General features: G+C 42.4%; 1 long non-coding RNA gene across 1 annotated transcript; it reads left to right on the forward strand.

The window, feature by feature from the left end:
• The first annotated feature begins 1,951 nt into the window (after positions 1–1,951).
• LOC142565906 (uncharacterized) lies at positions 1,952–6,506 on the forward strand. The gene is made up of 3 exons (XR_012824912.1): positions 1,952–3,051; positions 3,346–3,474; positions 5,538–6,506. It is a non-coding gene; the product is annotated as an uncharacterized LOC142565906 (long non-coding RNA).
• Positions 6,507–9,347: the final 2,841 nt, after the last annotated feature.

Raw genomic sequence — 9,347 nt, forward strand, 5'->3', positions numbered from 1 at the left:
TGAAGGGTGTTGAACGCATTGATGCATAAACCTAAGTAACGTGTACACGTCCACGCATTGAGCAAGGTGTGTATGTATTGCATTTTTAATGCGAAAGCATCTTATGGCCTTTCAGGTAGGAAAGATGGCGTTCTCCGCAACAACCATCCATACGGGACCCTGCTCATGCCAATCTTGTCATTTCCCTTGAAAGCATACAGAACCGCGCCGCCCTTTTATTCTCTCAAATTATTCACGTCATTCTAGCGTCACGTCCATGAAGAGAACACTAGGTCAACCTGCCCTTTGGTTACGTCGTAGGTACCTTCGTCTCTGTATTTTTCATAGTATATGGTACTTTGACCCTTCTCTTAAAGAAAATATTTTCACCCCACCAAGTTATATCTCGTCTCGCTTGGACCATCAACACAAAATTCATGTGCCATTCTTCCTTTTTGCCAAGAACAGCCACTGAATGGAACCGCCTTTCCGCCTCCACAGTCCCAAATTGTGAGACCACTAATTCAACATCGCTGTTCAAAGTGTCTTACAGTTTGATTTTCTATTCTTGCCCTGCATTGCAAATATTGTATACTTTCACCCCTTCTTTCTGTTGTATCTACTAGGCCTTGAAAGTAGGTATAATAAAGCAATAAAATGTGACGTCATCAGCGTCTTGTATGACGTCAGTAGTGATACAGAAGGTAGTAAATAGAACAACGTTAATTATGAGCAATTATGGGTAAATAATGTGTATTAGGGTGGAATAAATTCGGTTAAGGTTCGTACAAACTGTAGCAAGGTAGATTGCGGCAGATGAAGGTAGAATTGTAAAGGACACGTGACAATGTAGGACGTATCACGGTCACGTGATAATTGCAAGTGTACATCCATGAAGTCATTAAGTTTTCGCATTCCTAAGTGACTGTCGATCTTTTTCTAGGATTCTGATGTTACTGGCATGACGGCCACTCCAAAATGTATCATTGAGAAAATGTACGCACTTTCACTTACAATTTAATTATCACTATATTTTGTGCTCACAATTCTATTATCATGCAATGAAACACTTCTAAGACAAACTGCAATAGCAGAATGAAAACGCGCGAGCAACTTGCACAATTCTGCACGAATGTTTCGGTGTCCTTAAAAGCCCAAGAAAAAGTGGCGAAATTAAAGAAGCTGTGTGGATACATTGCTGAACAAACACGGACGTGCTGTTAGACGAGCCTCTGCTGTACAATGGCATCAACGCACAATTTTCTTGGTGAAGCCATAACGAAGAGATATATAGCGGCGAGACCACGCTGGAAGTTCTCAAATCCGAATCTCCACGTACCTTGCCTAAATTATTCAGAGTTTTACTAAGCTATTGGTCTGCTTTCTAAGCGCCTCCTCGGACACAGTTTGTAAGGCTCAGCCTATATATTAGGGGCTGGTGTCGTCAAAGCTGTAATTGCTTATCCACAGCATACGCTCTTACAAACACATTCTTCAGTCGCCTCATGAATGCTTACGCGTCGCTGTCGCACGATCAAGATGTGAGGGTCTTTATCGAGCCAGGATATCGCTGTAACTACGCTGTGACCTCGCAAGGTTGCTTCGTTCGGACGCAGCAAATAATCTAATCGCACCAGCAGAAGAGCGCCGATCGTCTCGCTCACGGTCCCGATTTGTGTACTGTACCCTCAGTCATGCAGCACAGACTGCGCCCCCCCCCCCCAAAAAAAAATGCTCGGCACAAAACGTAGTAACAACTACCCGCCTCACCGCTCTAGTTGGAGACCAGAACGAAGCATCAGCAAGCAAACCTGTCAGAATAAACGTTCAATTTGCGCGGCCGCCCCCTGCCCAATGAAAAGCGACCGGAAGTGACGGGAAGACGCTGTACAGTCACATGCCGTCACTTCGGCGCGCGGCAGGACGGGAAGGCGGAAGCTACGCCATTATTGTATTCTCTCGCTACATGAAATGCGTTCGCGTCTCGCGCTGTGCGAAATAATTTTACATGTGTGATTAGTTTTGTGCGCGGTGTAGATAAAGGTGTGGCCCGTGCTTTGTGTATTACTCGTGCTTCACTTCAAAGCAAAGCGTTCGTACACACTGGAAGATGGATCTACGGACGCTGAGACGAGCAGTTGCAATGTGCCCTGTGTCGGCGGTCGGTAGTACTGCCATAATGGGAATTTTCAGGCAAGTGCCCATTTATTTGGTATTTCTTTGGTGGGTTACGTGTTTTTGTTCGCTCTAGAAGTTTCTTACTGTGATCTCGTAGCATAATTCACTAATGTAAGAGCAAGAGCAGCTGCACTCCTAGTAGGGCAAGTTAACTACCCCGATCGCGCCCCGTCTTATATCGGGCGCGGTGCGCCTGCATAGTTACGCTTTGTTTCTCAGCGCTTGAACGTTCGTAGATGTGATTCTTTTGTGCGTTCAGCGTGGCTTCTTGTAATGTGGTCGACCACTTTTGCGTCGCGTAGAAAAAGGACGACTGACTTTGCCACCTTTCGAAAGAACTGGCGCGGTATTGGTTCTCCCTGATGCGGTCGCGTGCTGCTGTTGCTACTTGCCGGGCGCCTTTAGCATGTTTTCGGCTCGTTTTGTATGTGCGTGTGTGCGTGCTCGCGCTCGGCTCGATTCGTGTGTGTGCGTGCGCTGTGTGTGTGTGTGCGCGCGCGCGCGTGCGTACATGCCGGTTTGTATGGGCCGGCGTGCTTGCGTGTGTCTAGTGCGTACGTGTTTTGTGAGCTTGTTTCTGTGTGGGTCGCTGTGTGTGCGTGCACGTGATAGCGTGTCTGCCTGCATGTATGTGTGCTTGTTTGTGTTTATCAATGTGCGCGTGCGTGCTTTTGTGTCTTCGCTTTGAGAGTGCGTATATTTGTGTGCGCGCGAGTGCGTTTTGTGTGCGTGCATATGTATTGCATAAGGCCGGTATAGTCTTACTCGCAATAAAACTCTTCCAATTTGGTGCAGCGAGTGTTGCCGCCTGAAACCCGAGTTTGGTTTCAAGCCAACCTGGACAACTGCTGTATGAGGTGCCGATTCTCAGGACGATCAGTGGGAAGGCGTCAGGTATACGCTTCCTCCTTTTTCCCTCCTCTGCCCTGATTAATTGATATCCTTAATTGTTATTCTAAAGGGAGCGTTACATCCAGAGCATAAATAAATGATTAAGAAATCTGGTAGTGTGTTTCACCATTACACTAATTCTGATCTTAAAGACGTGAATTTCCCATTAGCCAACATTTCCGCTGATACAGACAACCGCTGAAATTGTGAACAGCAGGTTATTCGAGACGCCAGTGATCTTGTCTTTCATTCTAATAGCATTTGTTTATCTTGAACTTAGAGCCTTGTTTCTCGCAGGTCATGCAGATGATAGCAGCAATTTCACAATGCCCAACCTTGGTGCCCTCCATCAAGAGCAAGCCACTTGCCTTCGCCTTCAGGCAGATAGATGGTTGTCTTCTAGGAAGCAGTTGGGAAGACAACATTGTAAGTAGATATAGGTGTGAAGTTTAATATAGTAAGTCAAATTATAATTTAAAACTCTGAGGCTCTTTGGCGGCCTAAGCTTGATATTATGTACAGTTGTGTGTGTTTTTAAATATTGCCGATTGTACTGCATACTGCAGGTATGACTGCTGATCCAAAGAATACTTGCATTTTCTTGATGGCCTTTCATAATGAGGATTTTCTTTGTGCAAGAATATTCACAGACTGGAGCATTCCAGCATGATATTCTTTATTGTGCATTCATTGCTAATTTCGTATGACCTTCCTGCTACCAATGTTTTTGCAGGAAAGGAATATTTCTTTACTATATGCAATGAGCTTGTTATTTGCTCGTTGCATTACTCTGCTACCTTTAATTTAATCCCGTACAATTCACAAAACCTTAAAATTTGAGCTGTTTTTATTTCAAATACAATATCAAAATGCACCGGATTGCAATCTAGACTGCAAGGGATTTGAAGAAATTACAAGAAACTAGGACCTCTCATGGGTGTTAAAAAAACTTTTCCGCAGGCATTGCGCCTATTTCTTGTACTGAGCTGGCTGCTCATGAATATTGCAAGCATATGTCATTTCACACAGTTTTTCAGGATATAGTAGGCCTATCATTGTCACTAAGCACAACCTTTCCTCATTTGCATCATGAAAATCTGCCTCATGCTTAATTTGGGACAAGTCTTGAAAAATGAATGTTTCATAATTTTGAAACTACACAAAGTATTGGTTGGGGCTTGGCAGTTTTCAGACAACTTGACCATGCTGAACCTAGCCATTACAAGACGAGAAAAAAAAACATGCACAGGAGGACTCTTTCAATCAAATGCAATGCTGTGGTGATTTTCCATGTGGGAAAATGTACTTTTAGGCGGGAGAGGGTGGGTAGCCAATTTACAACCATAGCGACTCATTTGGGTAGTGGCAACACAGGATGAGAAATGGTTGTGGCTCTGAGGTTCATTGAATATGAACACTTATATACAATCCCTCCCCCCCCACAATGAGGGGTAACTGTGCAATATATTTTGGTTGGTAAAGATGATTTTTTTAGGAGACGAGAAATTTCAGGCTCTAGTTGAGAGGCTACATAAAGAAGGACCATGTATGTATTCGCAGAATAACATAAACTGCCTAGGAGTGGTATCACAGTTTAGAGCATGAAGTAAAAAGCGGGAGCATGACGAAGGATCATAAGTTTATTTAAACTTATGATCTTTGGGAATACTACTTGTCACCATATCGCCAAGCTAACCCATTGAAAGAAAGGGGCCTGCTCTAAGGAAAATAGTTAACACATGCTAAATTTTCAAGGAAAGTATGCCGAAATGTCAGTTCTTACTAAATTAGTAAATAAGAAATACAGAATAAATTTCAGTATACAGAAATGGTCTAATAAACTGCATTGGAGAGTTGGAGATTGTTGAGCTGGATGCAGGTATTGCAGGGCAAATGAGAATGCCAGTTGGGGTTCCCTCATTTTCATTTTGTGTGCACTCTCTGTAAAACTACTCTTTGTCTCCTAGTGTAATAATGTTGTGTAAAAACAGCCATTTTTTAATGTCTTGTGCATGTCAGTCTTAATGTGCCATATCCCGTAAGGTTCTCAGCTGCAGTACTCATAAAGTGTAATGCAGAGATATATTGCAGATTTCATGTCACTTTATATTAAGGTCACATACACACTCTTGGACAAGTGTCTGTTGAGAGATGTCATTGGTAGTGTCATTAAATTTAATTCACTCTTATTTTCTATGGTGAAAAGGCTACTGTAAATTTATTTGCTTTTGCTGCTGTATGTGCCTTGTATTCAAAGTGACATAGTGGTTTAGTGTTCACAGTAAATGCAATTCCTAAATTTGCAAAATAAAAATTTCTCCTACCTTTCACCTGTCTTGTCCAGTTGCCTGAGCTGTGCATTGTTCCCAGTCACATTAATTAAGTTTGTTACTTTCAGGAGCTTGTTGCCTTATCAAATTTTCCACAGTGTACATGTGTAATTGCACAGACTGAACTCTCATGATTCTCTTCTTATTTTGCTAATGCAGGACGCAAGATTCCAGCAATGCCATGCGCTGCATTTATTGGTCAAGATGCTCAAAGAATGGAGTCCCTGCACCTCGTGGTTAACAGTGAACATTTTTTTTCTTTTGGAAAGCTAAACGTCATTTGCTGCATCAATTGCATTTTTGCAGCTCAGATGTGTACTATATTTTTCTAATTTTGAATCAATTAATATTCACTGTGCAGTATAAAAAATGATGTACAGTGGGAAGGACAAGGACTGCGAGAAATGACATACACTGCGCTGACTTCCAACAATATTTTATTGCGTTGCCACATAGTGTGTTTATACACAAGGGGGGTCATGCGCAGAAAATGAAAGGCAGTCACAAGGGGTGTTCTAACAGCAAGTCAATGTACTAAGAACATGGTCACGAAAAAAAAATCACAATCTCTATCTGTGGAGATACAAGACTTCACTAGGGGTCAGCGTGATAGACGGGGAACTAACGCACACACTACCCAATTTCCTGGTGCAATCAGCTTCAATAATGTACCGGGTGAGCTGTGTCTCGCTAGAACTTGCGTATCTTACAAGAGGGGCATGCAGCAGCAGTCCCGGCAATGAATGCTCAAGTGGCCTTGAACAGTGTTATGGACGTTATAGTGCACTCTTAAATGATCATTTAGGCACCTGCCTGTCCGTCTAACGTATTTACTGCCTCAAAACAGGGGTATATGGTAAACCACATTCGGTGCACATATCGCAAAACCTTTTCTGTGCCCGACAGAGCAAGAACTCTGACTCGATTTAGGCGCGTTTACATGCTTGCAGAGCTTTGCCAGCTTTTCCGGGGCTGAGAAAAGGACTGGGATTCCTGGAGGTTGCCGAATCTTTTTTAGCCTATCGGAGACATCATGCACATACGGTAGCACTGCGAACCTGTCTTTCAACCGGCTGGTTCCTTGACTGTGCTCATCACGTTTTGTGCCCTTCAGAAGCTGTTCCACTATGGCTGAAATTAAGGCCAAAGGGTAGCCAACCCAAGAAAGGTGATCAACCTGTTCAGCTATATTATCTTGCATTTCTTGTGAGCAAGATTTATTGAGGCTGTTAACGAGGCAAAGCTTCACAATACCTCGTTTAACAAGCTTTAAATGTGCAGAGTTAAAGGGCAAGAGTGACTTCTCGGTTCAAAGCACTAGCACACCTGTTTGTTTTCAAGGCACTGCCTGAGATCTAGAAAGCGCAAAGAATCATCAATGGGGACCTCATTTGTTAGTTCTAGAGGCTGCAGCTCTTAAAGATCTCCAAGTCTCCCAAAGCAGCAGGCTCTAAAGCGTGATCAGTGCAATCAATAAATACCAGGTAGTCGTCCACAAACCTGCACACTTTGACGTGAGACGCATCCAGGTGACCTTGAATGTTTCAATCATGATTAGCTAGATAAATATCAGTGGCGGCGCCAAGCATGATCCTTCACAATATACAAATAAATGGTGTTTGTATAGGATCATGCCTCACGCCGCAACTATGTGATATTTATCTAGCTCATGATTTCGATATTAAAGGTCACCTAGATGCATGTTCTGTCAAAGTGTGCAGGTTTGTAAATGGCTACCTGGTATTTATCGATTGCACTGATCACGCTTTCGAGCCTGCTGCTTCGGGAGTCTTGGAGATGTTTAAGAAAGCCTCTACAACTAACGCATGAGGTCCCCATTGATGATTCCTCGCGCTTTGTAGATCTGAGGCTGGTGCCTCGAATCGAGAAGTAAGAAGTCACTCTTGCCCTTTAACGCTGCACACTCAAACCTCGTTAAATGAGGTATTAAAAGTTTTGCATCCTTAACAGCCTCAATAAATCTTGCTCACACGAGATGCAACATAGTCTTGTTGCACAGGTTGATCGCCTTTCTAGGGTTGACTACCCTTTGGCCTTAATTTCAGCCATAGCGGAACAGCTTCTGAGGGGCACACACCGTGATTAGCCTGCTCAGTCAAGGAACCAGCCGGTTGAAAGACATCGGTTCGCAGTGCCACCGTATGTGCATGATGTCTCCGATAGGCTAAAAAAGATTCGGCAACCTCCAGGAATCACAGTCCTTTTCTCAACCCCGGAAAAGCTGGCAAAGCTCTGTAAGTGTGTACACGCGCCTGAATCGCGTCAGAGTTCTTGCTCTGTCGGGCACAGAAAACGTTTCGCGATATGTGCAACGAATTTGGTTTACCATATTCCCCTGTTTTGAGGCAGTAAATACGTTGGACGGACAGGCGGGTGCCTAAATGATCGTTTAATAGTGCACTATAACGTCCATAACACTGTTCAAGGCCACTTCGGCATCCATTGCCCTGGAACTGGCTGCGTGCCTCTCTTTGAAGATACGGAAGTTTTAGCGAGACACAGGTCATCCGGGAAACTATAGAAGCAAATTTCACCAGAAAACTGGGTAGTGTGTGCGTTAGTGCCCCCTCTATCGCGCTTACCCTAGTGAAGTATTGTATTTCATGAGATAGAAATTATAATGTTTTTTTTTCAGGTGACCACGTGCTTAGTACAATGACTTGCTGTTAGACGCCCCTTGTGACTCATTTTCTGCGCATGCCCGCTCTTGTATATATACACACAATGTGGCAACGCAATATAATATTATTGGAAGTCAGCGCAGTCTGTCGTCTCTCGCAGTACTTGTTATTCACACTGTACGTAATTTTTTCTCATTAATTGCCAACTATCCCAAGAAAGCGCCTATTTCAGTATATTTATAATGTTTGATACGACCATTTGCTGGCAAATGTTAACAGTGTGATATTCAACTTGAACTTTTACATGACTGCCTGTGTTCTTTTAGTAACCAGAGTATGGCTAATTTATTAAACCATATTTGCTAATTTGCATACTCACATGCTACAGCAAGCCCTAATCTTGTATTATTGCATCTAAGTGCAAATAATTTAGAAATTTACTATGTATTTTAAAACACTGCCCACCTTTCGTGCTCAGCAAAATTGTTTTAGTCAACAGTGGTTTGCTTTTATCAGGCCTTCTACTGCACTTTGCACCCACACAATAGTAAATGTGGAATATTCACTCTTGATTTATAGTAAGAAAAGAACCTATTTTCAAACTACATATTGTATATGTACCAGTGCCTTCGGGTTACAAGACAAAAATTTATAGAAACTGGAATTGTAGTTAGAAAATCTGCTACACAGCACCTTTAGCACAAAGAACTCTCGTTTCACAAAAGAGGACAAACTATGTAGGCACTAAAGAATTCTACATATTTTTTGTGCTCAAGTAATCTTGTTAGAAAGTGAAAATTAGCAATAATGCTGCTGGCTTAAGCCTCACTTAAAGCACGTCTACACTTGGAAAGTATTGTTTCAGTCCGAAAAATGTTGGCCAGTTATGCTTATATCGACTTTCCAAACTTTTCGTAATGCTTTGCGATTACATTAGTTTACAAAATAACAGGTGTCTTGTGGGTTTGCTCTGCATTTCAATTGCTTCCCTAATTCACCTTTGCAATATCCCTTTTTTTTTCAAGGCATCAAAACTTGAATTTTCGTTCATTGAGCCTTATACTGAAAATTTATTCCTTTATGTGGCCCGAAACACTGCGAGGTCAACTCAGGCTCTTTCAGTGCCGCTATACATAGTTTCTTCTCTAATAACAGATTTGATCAATACATATATTTTAGATACCTTTGTGGGAAATGTACATGTTCTTGTACTTACCGATGTGTTTGGTGATTGTGCATGTTTATATTTCCTGTGATTTATGTATATCTTGTACTCTGTATTGCAGCATGCAATAAATATATTTACATTTTTCTTGAAAATGCAGCA

This window comes from Dermacentor variabilis, unplaced genomic scaffold (genome assembly GCF_050947875.1).
Source record: "Dermacentor variabilis isolate Ectoservices unplaced genomic scaffold, ASM5094787v1 scaffold_12, whole genome shotgun sequence".
Taxonomy (NCBI): domain Eukaryota; kingdom Metazoa; phylum Arthropoda; class Arachnida; order Ixodida; family Ixodidae; genus Dermacentor; species Dermacentor variabilis.